Source organism: Heterocephalus glaber, unplaced genomic scaffold (genome assembly GCF_053883595.1).
Source record: "Heterocephalus glaber isolate CG9 unplaced genomic scaffold, H.glaber_assembly_v1.0 deba00001465, whole genome shotgun sequence".
Lineage (NCBI taxonomy): Eukaryota > Metazoa > Chordata > Mammalia > Rodentia > Bathyergidae > Heterocephalus > Heterocephalus glaber.
In genome coordinates, this window is record NW_028258312.1 from 11201059 (window position 1) to 11220312 (window position 19254).

At 35.7% G+C, this 19254-nt stretch overlaps 1 protein-coding gene across 2 annotated transcripts in view; it reads right to left on the minus strand.

Annotated features, from left to right (window-relative positions):
* Positions 1-19254, minus strand: part of LOC110348520 (uncharacterized) — a 303860-nt gene that overhangs the window by 89392 nt on the left and 195214 nt on the right. The gene's annotated exons all lie outside the window — the stretch shown is intronic.

Consider the following 19254-nt stretch of genomic DNA (forward strand, 5'->3'; position numbering starts at 1 on the left):
TAACACAAACCTCAGGCCAAATCCTCTGAAATAAGAACTGTTCATGGCTATATTATACTAGATTCAGATACCACTGTTAAAGAATCTTTGAATAAAATGAATGGCCTTTACATGATTCTATCATAGCTGTATGTCTGTGAACTCAAATCAGAGGAAAAGATGACTATTCTTATGATTTCACAAAGAGTTTTCATTTTCTGTGTCTCAGTTTCCTTATTTGAGAAGTGAAATATATACAGCTTACCAAGAGCTCCCTTGAATGCCCTAAGTACCAATTAAGCATTGCTCCAAAGCAATAAAAAACCCAACTTCTGAGAATTAACTATATGAACATAAGGTAATGAAGCCAACTCAATTATCCATAGTAAGAGATGACAAGGAAAAGTAAGACTAAATTAAATCTACAGGTGTCCCCAAACCACATTTTTCCAATCACCTAAGCTCTTAACTAGCGCTGCTAATAAGCTGCAAAGTAGATAGATTTGAATTTTATCACTTTCCCTGTCCACCCCCTACTCTGGTCTGGTCTAAGTGCTAATGGGCAGTCAACCACCCTTTAAAAGACAGGAAAAGCAGAGGCTGGACCATGCAATCAACAGACTGGATAATTAACCCCTGAGTAATTGAGAGTTAACTATCTTATATTAACTTCACTCCATTACTCCCAGAGTATGAAGGAGCGAGAACAAGATGGACATGAATATGAGGGAACTGGAGCAAAAAAAGATGTAGTAAAGAGCTCTGTGCCTTGGGCTTTCATGTGATGTGAATGCCAGTGACACAAAACCAGGTGACAAGACAGCTTAGCAGGGCAATTCAAAACATGACAGGATGGTCCACAAGAGCTGTAAGAGAGTTGTTTCCCCTCAGCACCAAATTATTTCTCTCATTCTCTTTTTCTTTTTTTCTACAACAAAAGATTCACTCCAGGCATTGGCTGGGTTCCCAAAAGATTGGGTAATTAAGCAGGTATAATTTCCAAGGAGAAATAAATATTTTTCAGCTACTAGACACTGGCACTGGGCTTTGATTCAAATGTGCATAATTTTTGAACAGGAAACATAATGAAAGGAATGTTTCACAAATTAATATAAAGCCCAAAGGCATACCTGGCACTCTCCTACATGAAATCATTGTCTTTCCTAAGCCAGGAATGTCAGCTGAGTACCCATCTTGGAAATGCCTTTCTCCTTGTAGTATTATCACTGGGTTTAATGAAGGAAAAAACTCAACTTGAAGAAAAGTGCTTATTGAATATGAGCTAGGCCTACTTTTTCCAGATTTGAAAGCATTTTAAAATATAATGGTATTGGTTTCAGCATAATCAGTGAAAATAGTGCCTCTTCTTCAGAGGTTAGGAAGCTGAAGAGAAGGATTAAGACATGAATCATCCCCCAGAGGGACTAGTTCAAATTAGAGTATGAGTATGGAGTGCTAAGTTCCATACCCAAAGTCCCTAAATATTATTCTCTAAAAATAATGTGAAAATCTGAAAAGGAAAATGGCTTGAGGAGCTAAATAAATCCCCCAAAATGTAATTTTAACTATGCAAGTGAGAGTGAGTCAAGAAGGAGTTTGAAAAAAGAATTAAGATGTGATTTGTACAAGTACTGTTTCCCCACAATGTATGGAATCATTATGTACTGCAACATGAGCTGAGAGAAATAAAAATTTAAAAATTACTGATTGAAAGATAATTCAAGGTGGAGCAAAGTACTGAATCATCATAGGAGATTAAACAAAATTTTTCTATTCTACCCATAACAAAGACTAAGATAATGGTTCCACCATGGAATGGAATGTATGCTTAGTAAGATCATATTTTATATGTACTTGAGTTAAGAAATTGCCCATTATCATTAATGATTTCTTTATTGTAATTTCTCTGTTCAAACCACTCTGTCTTGTGAATGGATTGTGACTGATACAAACTGACTCAACTGCTATAATTGCCCATAGTGCTAATATTAGAGAAATCACTGAATATTTTTGAGAAAATAAAAAATAATTTTTAAAATATGCTAGAAAGTTGAATATCTACATATTTGAAAAAGTATTTATTGGTTATCTTTATTTTTCCAAGAAAAATTTATTGCTTTATGCTAATTTTGGATTATGTTTAGACTTCAGGAACTTACGCTTTCTGCATGACTGTCCTACATACATACACATACATTCAAGATTTCTAAAATGTTGCCCATAAAAAAACCAAGTGTTGAGTTAGCAATTTATGTGTAAATATAACACTTAATAGCTGAAAATATGAAAGTACACATTGAGCAAATTACAGAATGTTTAAAATATTTTAAAATTGAAATTAAGTATTACTTTATTCTCAAAGCAGTGACATTCATTTATGCATTTCCTACCAGTCTTTCCATTATGCTTATCCTGGCTGCTCAGTCAAGTATCTTTTTCTTTTACTGAAAAGGAGTCACAGGGGAATAAACTACTAGGCAGAATGGATCAGCATCCAGCTTGCAAACCATTGCGAATATTTATAGCACATTTGAGTATCATTGGCTGAGTCTTTTCTCAAAGTACTGTTCTGTTTAATATGTGACCAGAATATATCAGGTTATGTTATAACAGCTGATGAAAGAAATCTGTGTGTGTGTGTGTGTGTGAGTGTATGTGTGTGTGTGTGTGCATGCTCGTACTCATACATGCATACATGCTCACATTCTCATAACTCTTCTACTAGCATTCTTTTTATGTTTTTTTTCATCTATTTCCTGAGCCCATTTATATCTTGCATCACTCATTTTAGATTCCTTGCAAAGTCTAGGAGAGACTTTCTCCCTCGGTGCACTCACCTTCTTGAGGCATGACAAATGGAAACAGTTAGATTACTTTATAAAAGCTAGCAAGCTCACTCAAGAGAAATCAAGAAATATAGATAAGTAAGAGTGTCAGCAATACCTGTAGTTCCTGTAACTTATCCAGAGTCCCTCCCTTGAAGCTACCACCTTGCATATTCAATTACACACCTCAGATTCTTCAGGATATTTTTCTAAACATGTAATATATGTATTTATAATTTTTCTAAATATTTTCTAACTTTTCCAAGTATACTACTCTTCAGTACTATGACACTACAGATTGCAAAAAATTCCAAGTAAAATTAAATGACTAAAAGTGGAATAAGAAGAAAAAAGAAATAAAAAGGCCTGAAATAGCCAGATAGAATAATGTATTGTGCTGATAAATAAGTTTTGATTGTTTCCTTCTCTTGAAGAAAAAGAGCATTATTTGTAATGATTAGAATTGTTAAAGTGGAACCAAGAATGTATGAAGTTATCAAAAATAGTGACCAGGTCAAAATTTAAGATTCAAAAGACTGAAATCAAAAGTAGTAAACATCAAAGCAGATAAAGCCTATTGGTTCTCTCTAAACTTATCTTATTTAAATGCCAACCAAGAAAGAGTTGATATAGTTATGACAAATTTAGTTGTGAAAAACCATTCTCTCACAGATCAGTCCTATTTAATTTCAAACAACAAAACAAGTAACTTAATGTATTAAAATTTCATCATGTGATCAATTCATACCCTCTAAGGCTGTGTGTATGTGTGTGTGTGTGTGTGTGTGTGTGTGTGTGTGTCTGTGTGTGTGTGTCTAACTGGTAGGAGGACACTGACTAAGCTATCTTAATGTCTGTTATACAATCTTATCTCAGTCAATGTGACTTCACTAATGTGTAAATTCCAACATAGATCTTTTTTCTTCTACCAAGAAAACTAAAATGATCAGATTGTGTCACCTCTCCAACAGGAAAGGATAAAAATTTTCTAGATTTCAGCAATTTGTTTTTGATGTTAAACAAGTCCTTTGAGGAAATATATAACCCTATTTAATAAATGTTTTCAAAACACTTTGTTGCTGTCAGTAAATAGAATCCTCTACCTAAATTAAATTATGATCTTAAGCATAGTAAGAAAGATATACTTTATTCAAACTTTAGCCAGGAACAGAAATTACAACTTTTTTTTAATACTTTCCACTAAGGAGCAATTTTTCAATATGATTCCTAAAGGATTTCAATATAACAGGATTTTTATTCTATCTTTTAATATTAATATAGTGTACTGCTGGTCTTATTTCTATGGAAAGAAGATGAGCTAAAGAATCATGTAGCAAGTTCAATTCTTTAAAGATGAATCTTAAAAATTTCCCAAATGATATATCTTTACAATAAATTGTATATAACTCAGAGGTTTATATTGAACAAAGAGGCAAGGAAGATTTAGTAATTAAATTTAGATGGTTTGTTCATCAGGGAAATCTCGATACAAGGCAATTATTGCCTGGTGTTCCAGTTGCCTATGTGTTTGAGAAAACAAAGTTATTACAAGTAATCTTACTATATCCTGATCTTTAAACTCAGAGATTCCTAACATCCTGCCAAACATCCATGCTATAACTTAGTAAATATTCAGAATCATTGGAGAAATGGAACTTTACTTTTTTAGCAATTGAATAGCTATTATTCTGTGTCTTTGAGAGATCAAATATGAACAAAATAGGGTCTCTACCCAGTAACAACTGAAAACCTAACCAAAAGAAGCAATAAATATAAAAAGTACAAATAGAAGCTTATTTTAAGAGAGAACATTTAAACAGTAATTCTATACATATATATGTTAGTAAGCTCTGGATCTAGCCCTAGCCATAAATGTTGTTTGTGAGTTATCCCAAATTTTTCATACTTATTCAACCTTATCAGTATTCAATAAAATATTGTGCAAATTTGGGTGGAAAAGTCACCTATGAGTTCACCGTGCTTTTTTTTTTTATTAAATTCTTTTATTGGTACATTTTAGGTATACAACACATTTACATTTCTCATTGGGAATAGTACCTTTACATAATGCATCTTGGTTCTTATTTTTTTCCCCATTCCTAGCCCTCCCTTAACCCCCTCCACCCTTCCCTATTTACAAAGACCTTATTTCCATTTTTTCCATTTCTCAGCATTTTTCCTTTCCTTTCTTTCCTTTCCCCTGCCCCTCCCACTACCCCTACCCCTTTGGACCTTTTCTTCCTATTTTGCATTATCGAATATTCATTCTAATCATTGGTACATTTTAGGTATACAATATAATGACATTCATCATTGGAAATTTGCATCTTTACATAGTATCTCTCGGTTCTTATTTTTCACCCTTGCCCAGCCCTCCCTTCAACCCCTCCAGTCCTCCCTATTTACAAAGATTTTGTTCCTGTTTTTCCATTTTCTCATATTAATCCCATTCCCTTCTATCCTTGCCCCTAGCCCTCCCACTTCCTTCCCCTTTGCCCCTTTCCTTCCTATTTCACATTACCTATTATACATTTAGTCTTTACTTACACTTTCAGTTTCTCACACCAGAGAAACTAATCGGTATTTATACATGTGTGTCCTATTTATTTCACTTAAGAGTATCACCTCAATGTGCATTCACTTGGCTATAAATGTCTCCAATTTCTCATTTTTTATGGCTGAGTAGTACTACATTTTATTTTAAAAACCCCACATTTTCTTTATCCAGTCTCCAGTTGATGGGTATTTGGGCTGTTTCCAAGTTTTAGCTATTATAAACTGTGCTGCTATGAACATGGGTGCACATATATCACTGTGGTATGATTCTTTTAATTCTTCAGGGAAGATCCCCAGCAGTGGAAGAGCGGGGTCAAATGGGACTTCCAGTCCTAGTTCTTTGAGGTATCTCCATACTGATTTCCACAGTGCTTGCACCAGTCTACACACCCACCAGCAGTGGAGCAGTGTTCCTCTTGCCCCACAGCCCCACCAGCATTTTTTGTTGGTTGATTTCATGATAGCAGCCATTCTTTCTGGAGTGAAGTGGAATCTCAGCGTTGTTTTCATTTGCATCTCTTGAATGACCAGTAATGTTGAACATTTTTTCATGTATTTATTTGCTATTTCTACTTCCTTGTCTGAGAAGTGTCTATTCATTACAGATGCCCATTTTTGGATTCGGTCTTTAAATTTGAGAGGTCTGATCTTTTTAAGTTCTTTATAGATTCGAGATAGTAGACCTTTGTCTGAGGAAGAGCAGGTGAAGGTTTTTTCCCACATTGTGGGGTGTCTCTTCACACTGATGGTGGTGCCTCTTGCTGTGCAGAAGCTTTTCAATAAGAAGAGATCCCACTTGTTGATTGTTTGTGCTAGTTCATAGGCAACTGAGGTTTTGTTCATAAAATCTTTTCCTACACTGATGTCTTCAAGGGTTCTACCTAACCTCTGTTCCAACTCGTTCAGAGTTTTTTTAATATTTAGATCTTTAATCCATTTTGATTTTAGTTTAGTGCATGGTGAGAGATATAGGTCTAGTTTGAATCTTTGGCAAGTTGAAGCCCAATTTTCCCAGCACCATTTATTAAAAAGGATATCTTTCCTCCAGTGAAGGTGTTTGGCTCCTTTATCAAAGATGAGATGGCTGAGTGTGTCTGGCGTTGTTTCTGCATCTTCTAATCTGTTCCACTGGTCCTCAGGTCTGTTTCTTTCCCAGTACCATGCTGTTTTTATCACAGTAGCTTTGTAGTAGAGTTGCAGAAGAGGATTGTGAAACCCCCTGCCATATCTCTGTTACCTAGAATTGCTTTTGCTATTCTGGGTCTCTTCTTGTTCTGAATGAATTTTTGGATTGTTTTCTCAAGGTCCGTGAAGTATGCTGCTGGGATCTCAATTGGAATTGCATTAAATCTATATAGCAGTTTGGGAAGTATGGCCATTTTCACTATATTAATCCTTCCTCCCCAGGAGCAAGGGATGTCTTCCCATTTTCTGATATCATCTTCGATCTCTCTTTTCAGAGTGCCATAGTTTTCAGAGAAGAGGTCTTTGATTTTTTTTGTTAGGTTGATTCCTAGGTATTTCAGGTTTTTGGATGCTATTGTGAAAGGAATTATTTGCCCTATTTCTCTCTCAGTGAATCTGCTGTTCATGTAGAGGAAAGCTATTGATTTTTGTGTGTTGACCTTGTAACCAGCTACTTGACTGAATTTGGTTATTAAGTCTAGAAGACTTTTGGTGGAGTTCTTGGGGTTTTCTATATACAGTATCATGTCATCTGCAAATAATGACAATTGGACTTCTTCATTTCCTATCTTTATTCCTTTTATTTCTTTCTCTTATCTAATTGCCATGGCTAATGTTTCCAGAACTATATTGAACAAGAGTGGTGATAGTGGACATCCTTGTCTGGTTCCTGATTTTAGTGTGAAGGATTTCAGTTTTTGACCATTTAGTATGATATTGGTTGTTGGTGTCTCATAGATGGATTTTATCAGTTTGAGGTAGAGAACATCTATTCCAATCCTTTGTAGGGTTTTTATCATAAATGCATGTTGGAGTTTGTCAAATGCTTTTTTCTGTGTCTATGGAGATAATCATATGGTTTTTGTCCTAGGCTCTATTGATATAGTGTATTACATTGATTGATTTGCATATATTGAACCATCCCTGCATCCCTGGGATGAATCCCACTTGATCAGGGTGTATGATCTTCTTGATGATCTTCTGCATTCTGTTTGCCATTATCTTATTAAGGATTTTTGCATCTATGTTCATTAGTGAGATTGATCTGCAGTTCTCCTTTTCGGTTGGGTCTTTCTCTGCTTTGGGGATCAAGGTGATGCTTGCTTCCATGAATGAATTTGGGAGTATTGCTTCCCTTTCAATTGCATTGAAGAGTTTAAACAGTAGTGGCAGCAGTTCCTCTCTAAATGTCTTATAGAATTCAGCAGTGAAGCCATCAGGGCCCTGGCTTTTCTTAGTTGATAAGTTTTAATTACATTTTCAATTTCATTGGTTAATATTGCATTGTCAGAATTTTTAGGTCTTATTCATTCTACTTTGGTAATTCATATTTATCTAGGAATCTGTCCATTTCTTCTGTGTTGTCCATCTAATTGGCATATAGGTTCTGGAAGTAGGGATTGATGATCCTCCGGGTTTCTGCTGGGTCTGTTGTAATTTCACCCTTTTCATTCCTAATTGCATGGATTTGGGCCTTTTCTTTCCTTTTTCTGACAAGGTTGGCTAAGGGTTTGTCAATTTTGTTGATTCTTTCGAAGAACCAACTCTTGGCTTCATTGATTTTTTTGTATCGTTCTCTTAGTCTCCATTGCATTGATTTCTCCTCTGATCTTTATAATTTCCTCCCTTGTATGAGCTCTGGGGTTGTCCTGTTCTGCTTTTTCTAGAAGCTTGAGGTGCAGCATCAGGTTGTTTAATTGAGCTCGTTCTGTTTTCCTAATATGTGTATTCACTACTATGAATTTCCCTCATAAGACTGCTTTGTGTCCCATAGATTCCGATATGTTGTATTGTCATTGTCATTTAATTGAAGGAATTGTCTGATTTCTTCTTTAATTTCCTCTGTGACTCATTGGTTATTCAGAAGTGTGTTGTTAAATTTCCATGTATTTATGAAATTTTTTGAGTTTCTTTTGCTATGGATCTCCAATTTCATCACACTATGGTCTGATAATATATAGGAGATAACTTCAATTCCTTTGCACTTACTTAAACATGTTCTATGTGTGAGTATGTGGTCTATTTTGGAGAATGACCCATGTGCAGCTGAGAAGAATGTGTATTCTGATTTTGTGGGGTGGAAGACTCTGTAAACATCTGTTAAGTTCATTTGTTCAAGAGTTCGATTGAGTTCTAGTATTTCAGTACTTATTTTTTGTCTAGTTGATCTATCTATTTGTGACAGTGGGCTGTTGAGGTCCCCCACTACAATTGTATTAGTGCATATATGACTTTTCATGTCTGTTAGTATTTGTTTTATATAGTTGGGTGCACTAGTGTATGGTGCATAGATATTTATGATTGTCATGTATTCCTCTTTGATTCGTCCCTTTATAAGGATGTAGTGTCCTTCTTTGTCTCTCTTAATCAGTGTTGCTTTGAAATCTACTTGATTTGCAAAGAGGATAGCTACTCCTGCTTTTTGGGGGGTTCCTGTCACATGGAGTTTTGTTTTCCACCCTTTAACTTTGAGTCTATGAGTTTCCTTTTAAGTTAAGTGTGTTTCTTGTATGCAGCATATTGTTGGATGTTGCTTCTTGACCCATTCTGCCAGTCTATTTCTTTTGATTGGTGAATTGAGACCATTAACGTTGATTGTTAAAACTGAAAAGTATTGACTTATCATTGCCGTGACTTTTTCTTTTTGTTGGGTTCTCCCCCTTTACATTTAATTTCTTGTCATGCCAGATGGGTTCATTCTGCTCTGCTTCCTGGGGTTGTGATCCTCAATGTCTGTTCCTAGGATATTGTGTAAAATTCTTTGGAGTGCTGGTTTGGTATTCACGAAGTTCCTAAGGTGCTCTTTGTCATGAAAGTATCTTATTTCTCCATCCATTTTGAAAGATAGTTTTGCAGGGTACATCAATCTGGGTTGGAGGCTGTTTTCTTTTAGGGCTTGAAATAGGTCACTCCAAGCTCTTCTTGCCTTGATGGTTTATGTTGAGAAGTCTGCTGTGATTCTGATGGGCTTTCCTTTGTAGATGATTTCTTTTCTCTCACTGCTTGTAGAACTTTGTTCTTCTGTTGAGTTTCTGGAATCTTAACAATTATATGCCTATGTGTAGATTTTTTTTTGTTCAAGGCTATTTGGAGTCCAATATGCCTCACTTATCTCTATGTCAAGCTCTTTTCCCCTGCTTGAGAAGTTTTCTGCAATTATTTCTGTGAAGAGATTTTTAATGTCATCTCCACTCTCTCCTGTTTCTTCATTGAGCCCAATCAGTCTTACGTTATTCTTCTTTGCATCATCTAGCAGCTGCTGGATTGATTTCTCGTGTTCCCTTATAATTTTGAAGCAATTTTTCTTTTCCTGGTCATTAATTGCAATCTTATCTTCTATATCTGAAATTCTGTCCTCACATTGGCTCATTCTGCTATGTAGACTTTCAATGGAGATTTTCATGTCCTGGAAATCTATTTGCATCTGTTTTATGGATTCCATTTGTTTCCTATGTTGGGATTCCATCATGTTCCTGAGCTCCTCTCTAGATTTATTAATCATGTCTTGCACTAGGGGCACAATTTCTCCTGTTATCTGAGAAATTATTTCTGATTTCATTTTTTCCAGATCCCCTTTTGTTGCCAGTTCAGTGGGTCCAGGTGGTTGAGTATCAGAGTGTTCCATCTCATTTCCCTTTGGGGTTGCTGTAGGTGATCTGGAAGTCTGGTTTTGAGTCTTATTTGCATGTTTTCTCATTTCAACTGGGGGCGGGGATGGCTGTTGCCGCTTGCAGGGATAACCTCCTCTGAGCTGAGAGAGGTGGGACAGGGGCCAAGAGCAGTGGTAGGGATGGCGGCCCAAAAGCCCTTTCCTGTGGGCTGGGAGCAGTGGGAGGGATGGTGGCCCAGAAGCCCCTTCCTCTGGGCCAGGAGTGGCGGGACAGAAGGTGGCCCAAAAGCCCTATCCTCTGGGCTGGGAGCAGTGGGAGGGATGGTGGCCAGGAAGCCCCTTCCTCTGGACTAGGAGCAGTGGGACGGAAGCTCAGACACCCCTACCTCTGGGCTGGGAGCAGCGGGACTCAGTACGGTTGCCTGGTGGTCCCGTGTCCTCTGCGTCTTTGTAGTGTGTAAACAGGTGGCTGTGGGGCGGGGGGGGGGGAGTCCAGTGGATTGTTGCCTGGGCGTGGGCTGATTAGGTGTGTTCCCTGGGATTCAGGACCTTGGTAGGGCATGCACAGATCTGCCTGTCTGCAGGAGGCTGATTTGGCATCCACAGTGCTTTTTTTTTTTTTTTATAAAACAAAATGTCAACTGTGAGAACTCCAGAACCTCACAGAGAGTATCTTCTTAGTTTACACTATAAACTATTGTTGGGTTGAGCGTATTAAACAAGATAAGCACTGGAGACCATCACACACTGAATTATGAATATTTGAAATCTTCAATCCTATGAACAAGTGTGAAAATTCAGGCCAGGAAGTTAAATCTCTGATGTATAAACCCAAGGTAACAGAGTATATTCAGAATTGCAAAATATTAAACAAGAAAAATATCTCCAAGTCTAGTGAAGTGTGGATGACAGGGAGAGGAATAACCTTACTATCTCACAAACACACATACAAGACAACCATTAGTCATAATCACAAAAGACCCATTGACAGTAAAAATACAGCTTACCTGGGGCCAAATATTGGTGGATAGTCATCTGTTGCTCCCATATGCAGTAATTTAAACTTTTTATACAGCAGCTGAAGAAAAGAAGCATCACTCCAATTTTGATTCATAAAGGTAATGGCAATGGCAATAGTTTAAAAGTTTCCTGAAATTTTCACTTATAATTACAAAAGTTGGATTTCAAACTGCACTGAGTTTAGTGAAATTACTCCCTAATTCTTCAGTGGCCGGTGAGTCTACTTCCACTGCTTCTCTACGAAAAATACCTGACTTTTTCCAATTCAGAAATCTGAGTTCCCCATGATACATTTTGAATTGAACCATGGTTGACAGTTTTATTACAAATATGTTGCACTTGTAATCGTTACACCAAAGAAAGTGATTGAAAAAATTTGTGAAGTTATAAAATTGAGCTTTAGTTCTGCAGAGAATGAAGAAATAAATGTTAGATTTAAAAATAATATCCACAGAGATGTATATATCAAGACAAAAATTCAAATTTGATTTATTAGTTACTTTGGGTATAGCACTTTCTGATCAGAAAAAAAAAATGTCTGAGATTATTTCACTTTACATAAGTGGTGACAAATCACTACCTATAGGTTTCTTTCCAAAAGTCTCCCTCTCCATGACATAAAAATCGCTTAAAGGTGTCCAGGTGTTGCTATTTTAACATCTCCCATCGCACTATACAAATGCCAGTCTGACCACACTGCCTTCAGGGATTTTCACGAAGCAGCTTTCTTTAAAGGTTACAGGTGATGTTATGTCTTCTAAGAATGTCAGCTCTCTTGACAGTTCTCTGTGATGTCAATATGGGTGATACAAAAATTCAAGTCACCAAGTTTAATCTGAGAGGATATTCTATTCACAGGTCTATTATTCATGTTTGATAATTGTTTCATATACTAGTTTTATTTTTAACAAAGCCATACTATCTCATTTGCATAGCTTTTAGCTTTGATTCTTTCATTTTTACTTTTTTATCAAGTAAAATGGTACCTTTAGGCCCTTAGACCCTTGAGGGGTGAAGTCTTCTTTGGAAACAGCACTTAGTTCCACCTGAGTAACAAAGACTTTGTCAGACTCCGTTAGAAGTTTCCCTCTATTAAAAGAGTAAAACTATAAATGTCCATAACTCACCTCTGGTTAGGGGGATTTGGTTTTGTAACACTCAAAATTATCTTTCATTACTTTGATTTCACAAAGCTGAAAAATATAAAACTTATTGTGCTATTGTACAACTCAAAAAATAATTCAGTTATCAGCTGAACTAAGTATTATGCCTTTTTGAATTAAAAGAAATATTTTATGAAAAGACAAAAAAATCAAGCTATAATAAAACAAAATCCAAAAACAAATATGCAACATTTTATTTCATCCTACTATTTGGAAATGTTTACTTTCAATGCCTACAGGCTAATATATGTTTTAAATAGCATTCAATAAATATCAATATATTCTTCCTCTTGATCTCCTCCATTTGGAGATAATTAAGTCATAAATTAAATATTTCAAATTTTTTCTGTCATAAAAACACACTAAATTGTTATTGTTTTGTTTTTAATGAGAACAGAGATGGCATTTTGGTAATGTTTTTGATAATGATTTAATGCAAATTAAAAATATACCTTAATATCAAAAAATTTAATACAAAGATGCAGAAAAAACATGTAGTGGCAATGTTGCTAAAAATACATATTGAAGAAAAAATGATACTGACAAATTACAAAAAAATTAGAGGATCCTAAAGCATGGTTTACTTGAGGAAACTGCAGGCAAAGGAATAGTCTGTCAAATTTTTAAAGACTCATAGGATAGCAATTAAATATGCTTATGATACTATTATATGGACTGTATACACAACTACTCATCTGTTTTATTAAGAATCACAAAATAAAGATTGGTTGCTCATGCCCAACACTGTTGTAGAGTAGTCACTTGAGTGCCCACCTGATATTCCTGGGTTTACTACTGAGCACTGTGATAGAGAATATTTAAAATATTTTTAATAAATATTCCAGGAAGAGCCAGGTGCACTGGCTCACATCTGTCATCCCAGCTGAGCAGGAGGATGACCACAAGTTTGAGGTAAGCCTGAGCAACATAGCAAGACCCTGTTTCAAAATAGTTAAAAAAAATCCCAGAGATGCACTCAAGAGAATTACAAAATCACTCACCTCTGCTATTGGTTTCTCAAGCTACTTTCTGCATACATAATAGTCTATGTTCCTGTAGGACTGTTGTCAGACCACTTCTAAAATAGCCATGACCTTCCATTCTTAAATTTGTGCAAGTGAATCTGCTAATGTCCCTTAGTTGTTAGTTCAGATGACAATGCGTGTTACACTGTCATCACCAACTCTAGATTTACCATCAACATATGGTATTTGCTGAATTGCACATTTCTAAGAAAGGATTCATTTTTTCTTCTACTTCTGAGTGCCAAGATTGCAACATGGTTGATCTGGCACCTATTATTACTGCGGGTGGAGAGTCATTTAGTTTGCGGGCCTGGGATAACTTTCTATCACCACAGACCCCCACCTCCAGCTATCGATGACCTAACTCCAAATCATGCTGCCATTGTTATTGGCTTATCAACTTGCAGTAGCTTCAGTGAGGCTTCAGAAACTGAGGTGATCAGACTTTAATGTTAAATCCAACATATACTCCTGTCACAAATACTGTCATTTCAACATGCCTTGCATGCAAAAACATAAACAGGAGGTGGGGGTAGATAGGGAAGAGGAGAAAAAGAAAGAAAGGGAGAAAGGAAAAGGGGAGACAGAGAGAATGAAAGAGAGAGACAGGAAAATGAGAAGAAGAAGAGAAGAAGGGGAAGAGGAAGGGGGAGAGGGAGGAGGAAGAAGGGAAGGGAGAACAGAGGAGAGTAAGGAAAGGAAAATTATGTTCTTTGTTGTTTAATTATGGAAAGTAAGCTTCACTTGTTTGAATGTCAATCATTTTTCAGTAGTAACATATAAATTACTGTGTTATACAGTATTTTTGACCAAACAAGTAAGTTTGAGCTCAAAGTCAATACATTAAACAAAAGTTTAGCCATTCACTCTTTTCCTGCCGGCCCTCTTATTAATCCCAGAAAACAGGAAATCATAACTACATCTAATGATAGCTTTCCACATAAGAGTCATTGTGATATGATAGTCACATACACTATCCATTTGCTTTCTAAAGCAAAACAAGCTATTGGGGCAGGAAGGGGCAGAACAGAGTGTTGATCTGGTGGTGGTCAGGAGGCAGAGTCGGTCTACTGGGCAGTTGGAATGTCAAGGTTGACACTTGCTTGGCTATACAGAGGTGGGAAAGTTACTGATTTTGTCTGTGTTTCAGTTTATTCATCTGTAAAGGGAAACAATATTCCTTTCCTTATGAATTTGGTAGTATGGGGTTTCACTAAGACAAGGCATGCAAGCCAATAAAAAGTCTTCAATTCATATCAGCCATTCTTATCTCCAACTTATAGACTTTATAGACTAGGAAATGTAGCTTAGAGAATTTAAGTGACAACCCTATAGGACAAAACAATCAAAGCTAAAAAAAAAAAAACAACCAACACTTTCTGTGGTCCGTAGCCCAGACTTCCACCCACTACACTAGTTTATTTCTCATATCCTCATCTGGAGGATGTCTACTATTGTGTGATATGCTCACCAAAAGTCAAATCATCCCATTATTCTCATCTTTTTAGCTGGGTTATGTGTCTGGCAAACCAATATTTAATAATTAAAATACAAACCTTTACTATGTTAATGCTATAGCATTAGTATTTTTAAGCTACTGTTATTCACACATCAAAAAAGATACTTTTAAAAAGTGAGAGTACACTACCCCAGTCTGTAAATTATTTTATATAAATGTGTCTATGACAACTCTTGTTAGAATTTATACAAATTCTTTGTTTTTTTGATGGGTTAATAATGTTACTAGATGATACCCTATAATCATGTTGCATGATTCCTAATCATTAGATCCCCTTCCCTAGAACTGTGTTTTCTGGTTGTTTCATTTGTTACTAAAACCACACACACACAAAAAAAATTTCAAAAATAATTGTACACTAACATTAGTGTATTTATAGCAATTTCTAACACTGATGTCATTATGTCAAAAGGTGTGTGCTTTTTAATATCATGGAAGAACCTGCCAAACTGTTACACAGAGCCAGCAGATCAACACACATACTCACCTACAATGCTGTAGGGTAACTATTCCTCCCTCTATGTATAGATTGTTTTTTAAATAACATAATTTAAAGAAAGAAAATTTAAACTGTATCTTCAAGTACAGTACTCTGGTTTCTTATTTATTACTCATTCATAGTGTACAGTTTAAAAAAGGTGCATGGTGGCTGTAAACATTAAAATATTCAAAATGAGACAGTCCAACAAACAAAAACGAGGGCAGATATTTCAGAAAACTTGAAAAGATTTACTACCTTAAATAGAGAAATAACAAAAATAAAATCAGATTCTTGGTTTCTTGACTATCATCTTTAGAGTTCTCCAGTCAACAAATATTTCTTGAGGGCCTGGCTCTATTGTAGGCAACAGAGATGTGTTAGAGATCAAGCTAGGCAAGTGCCTCTTCCCATTAGATTCTCATTGAGTAGGAGAAATACAATTGAATAAATAAATATACACAACTACAACTAGTAAAAACGAGATAATTTTCTAAAAAGTATAATAAAAGGTAAGGAGACCTTATTAATTGATTGACTGGTGGACTGATTTGCAGTATTTGAGTTTGAATCCAGGGCCTCACACTAAGCTGAATCTCAACCCTTTTTTATTTCTTATTTCGAGATAAGATCTCCCTCAGTTGCTAAATTGCCCTGGTCTGGACTGGAATATGTGATCCTCCTGCCTCAGCCTCCCAGAGTAATTGGAATTATATGCACATACTAGCAAGCCTGGCTAAGGTAAGGGTATTTTAATGAGGATCAATCTTAGACTGATCCTATGACTTGCTAGACTTGTATACCAGAGAATGATTCAAGGTAAAGAAATCAACAGGTTTTCAGAGACAGTTGGGAGAGAGAAAGCTCTATTCTGCATCCATATTTAAATGAGTTATTTGGCAAGTGCAGTGCGTGCTGATGGCAGTAAGAGGAAGATGCAGAGCAATACAGGTGGCTAATGGCTAGTCAATCATTACACTTAAAAAATAACCCTCGGCTCCACATGGAATATATGTGCCTTGTCATTTTCCACAAATGATGGGAATAACTTTTTAATCACTTCTCACATTCTGTGGGGAGATGGGGGCAATTAAACTTTATATCCAGTGTAGGTCAACAGAAAGTTAAAAAGGTAGAAAACAACCAGATATCCTTCTCCTCCATACCCATTTAATACAAAGGATTCCCCAATTTTTCATTGAAATTGTTTTCAGGCTTCTCAGACCTGTAAGTTTTCATTCTAAAGTAAAGATATGAAAGTTGAGTATGATTTCCTGAAAGTTGGTGATGAGGGAAGACAACTTGGGTATTTATGAGTCTCTTGTACTGTCATGCTTGACACTGTAGAATGTTAAGCAGACTACTGATTCACTGGAGAAATACTCCCAGTCATCTCAGGTTTGTTTACAACAACAGACAAAGGGGAGACACAGCTCATAGATCAGTATGTCATAAAATAGAGACAGCTCACTGCCAAGGGCAAATTTAGAACTCTGAATGAGGAAAAGATGCTGTGTCCACACAGCACCCCGACACAGAAATCCAAGGGCTAGTCAGAAATTTCCTTCTACTGTTGTGTTTAGAAAATAGTGGGAAAAATATCTCAGTGAAACGTTCTTAGGGAAAAACACAGTCCTGAAGTATCCATCTGAAATGACTTACCAAATTAATGTTTAATCATCAAAGGCCCTATATAAGCAATGACAGAGATTTTTAAATGATGTATGTATAACTCTGTGATAACAAATCTGCAAGCATCAATGCCATGAACTCTTTCTGGGAAGATACATACAAAACTTAGCTCAAATAGACATTGAACGCCTGCACAAATAAAAGCCACAGAGAAAATCTGAATTGTGAAATAAAATATCTCAAAAGGAAACTTCACCAGAAAATTATTTCACAGTCTTTAGAAACAGGTAATTAGCGTGAGATATACACAAAGAGTACACGAAGGAAAAGCTTGGGATGGAAGGCTTTTAGGAGAGATTGCTGACAGCCTACTGCAACTCTCCTATATGAATCAGAATCCCAATCTAAGCCTGCTTGGAAGGAAAACCTTACTCTACAATTTTTACAGCACAAAATATTGCCTTCTCCCCTGGTTCCCTCTCATTTTCTTTCTAATTAGAATGGGCATTAAACAAAGGAGTTCTAGGAGGAGAAATTTTTGATGTTTCCTTTCTTTGGAGTCTCTGGTCTTGCTCTTTGATGTATACCAATAGCATTGAGTCTCTCTTGCTAGCTTTTTTTTTTTATTAATTATATTGGTACATTTAAGGTATACAATATAATGACATTCATCATTGGAAATTTGCACCTTTACATATCTCTCTTAGTTCTTATTTTTTCCCCATTCCCCTGCCCTTCCTTCAACCCCTCCAACCCTCCCTGTCTACAAAGACTTTGTTTCCATTTTTTGTTTTTTCTCATATTAACTCCATTCCCTTTTCTTTTCCCCTGCCCCTCCCATTTCCCCTTCCCCTTTGCCCCTTTTCTTCCTATTTCACATTAACTATTATACCTTTTAGTCCTTATTTACACTTCCAGTTTCTCACACTAGAGAAACTATTCAGTATTTACATGTGTGTCCTATTTAATCTCTTGCTAGCTTTGAAGATCCTTATTACCTAAATGTTACCTGTGGGAGGAATTTGGGAAATAACTTTCTAAAGCAATTAGATGGCAAAACCAGAAGGAAGGGACAACGGGAAATACATTATGCAAATGTGTGGTTTTTCAAGAACAAACTGCCTTGGGAAAAGTATAGTCAGCTATCTGGCAGAGAATGGCACAGAGGAAAACCTGACAAACGCTCTGTTGTTCTACATTCACTTACAATTCTGTGTTAATATAAAACCCTAACTTGATTAATATTTCACATTGACAGCATAAAAAATAACCTTAGAGAAAATTCATTTATGAGTATAAATATGAAAATTTCTAAAAAATACACAAACAAATTAAATGTATGGTGTGCCTACCATGTCAAGTTAGTTTTATTTTAGGAGTAGAAAGATTATATAATCATAAGAAATCTCTTTAAGAGCAAAATGTTCAAATAAGAAAAGATGCTTAACAATCTCAGTAGATTCCAACAATATTCAATATTTGTTTCAGATACAAATTTTAAGAAATTAACATGTCACCACTATAGTCTTAAAAGACCTAAATTGTTTTTGGTAAGCAATTTCTAGCATTCTGCCTGTACTAATATTATTTAACATTTTTCAAAATGTTCTGACTGATGCATAAAAATGTGAAATAAGAATAAAATTATAATAATCAAAAAGGAGAAAAACTATTAATATGGTCATAATTGTATAACAAGAAAACTCCAAAGAATGTACCATTAACATTTTACGAGTAATAAGTGAGTTAAATAGGGTGGCCTGTTATAAAAAAATAATAAAAGCAAACAATTTAAACTGACTATAAATTACAACTTAATCCCAGCACTCCTACAATCCCAGCATTTAGGAGGCTGAGGCAGGAGGACCTCAAGCTCAAGTCTAGCCTAAGCTACTTAGAGAGATCCTGTTTCAAAAAAACAAACAAAAAATTACAATTTAAGAATTCCATCCAAACAAGAAGCAAAACTTAAAGTAGGATCTTTAAATATATATAAAACAATATGATTTGCATAATTCATGAGCCATTCTGTTTTGATGAATCAGAAAATTGATTTGCATAGAAGTGCAGTTTCTTCCAGATCCATTTTATAGATTTAAGCCCTCTGCCTACAATATTCACATGAGGTATTCTTTAAGTTGTCACAGAAATTCTCAATGTTTTTGAAAATGAAAAATAATGCAAAGAAATTACAGCTTCTTATCAAATTATCAGCTTCCTGTCAAAAAATTTAAAAGGAAATTATAAAGCAAAATAAAATTT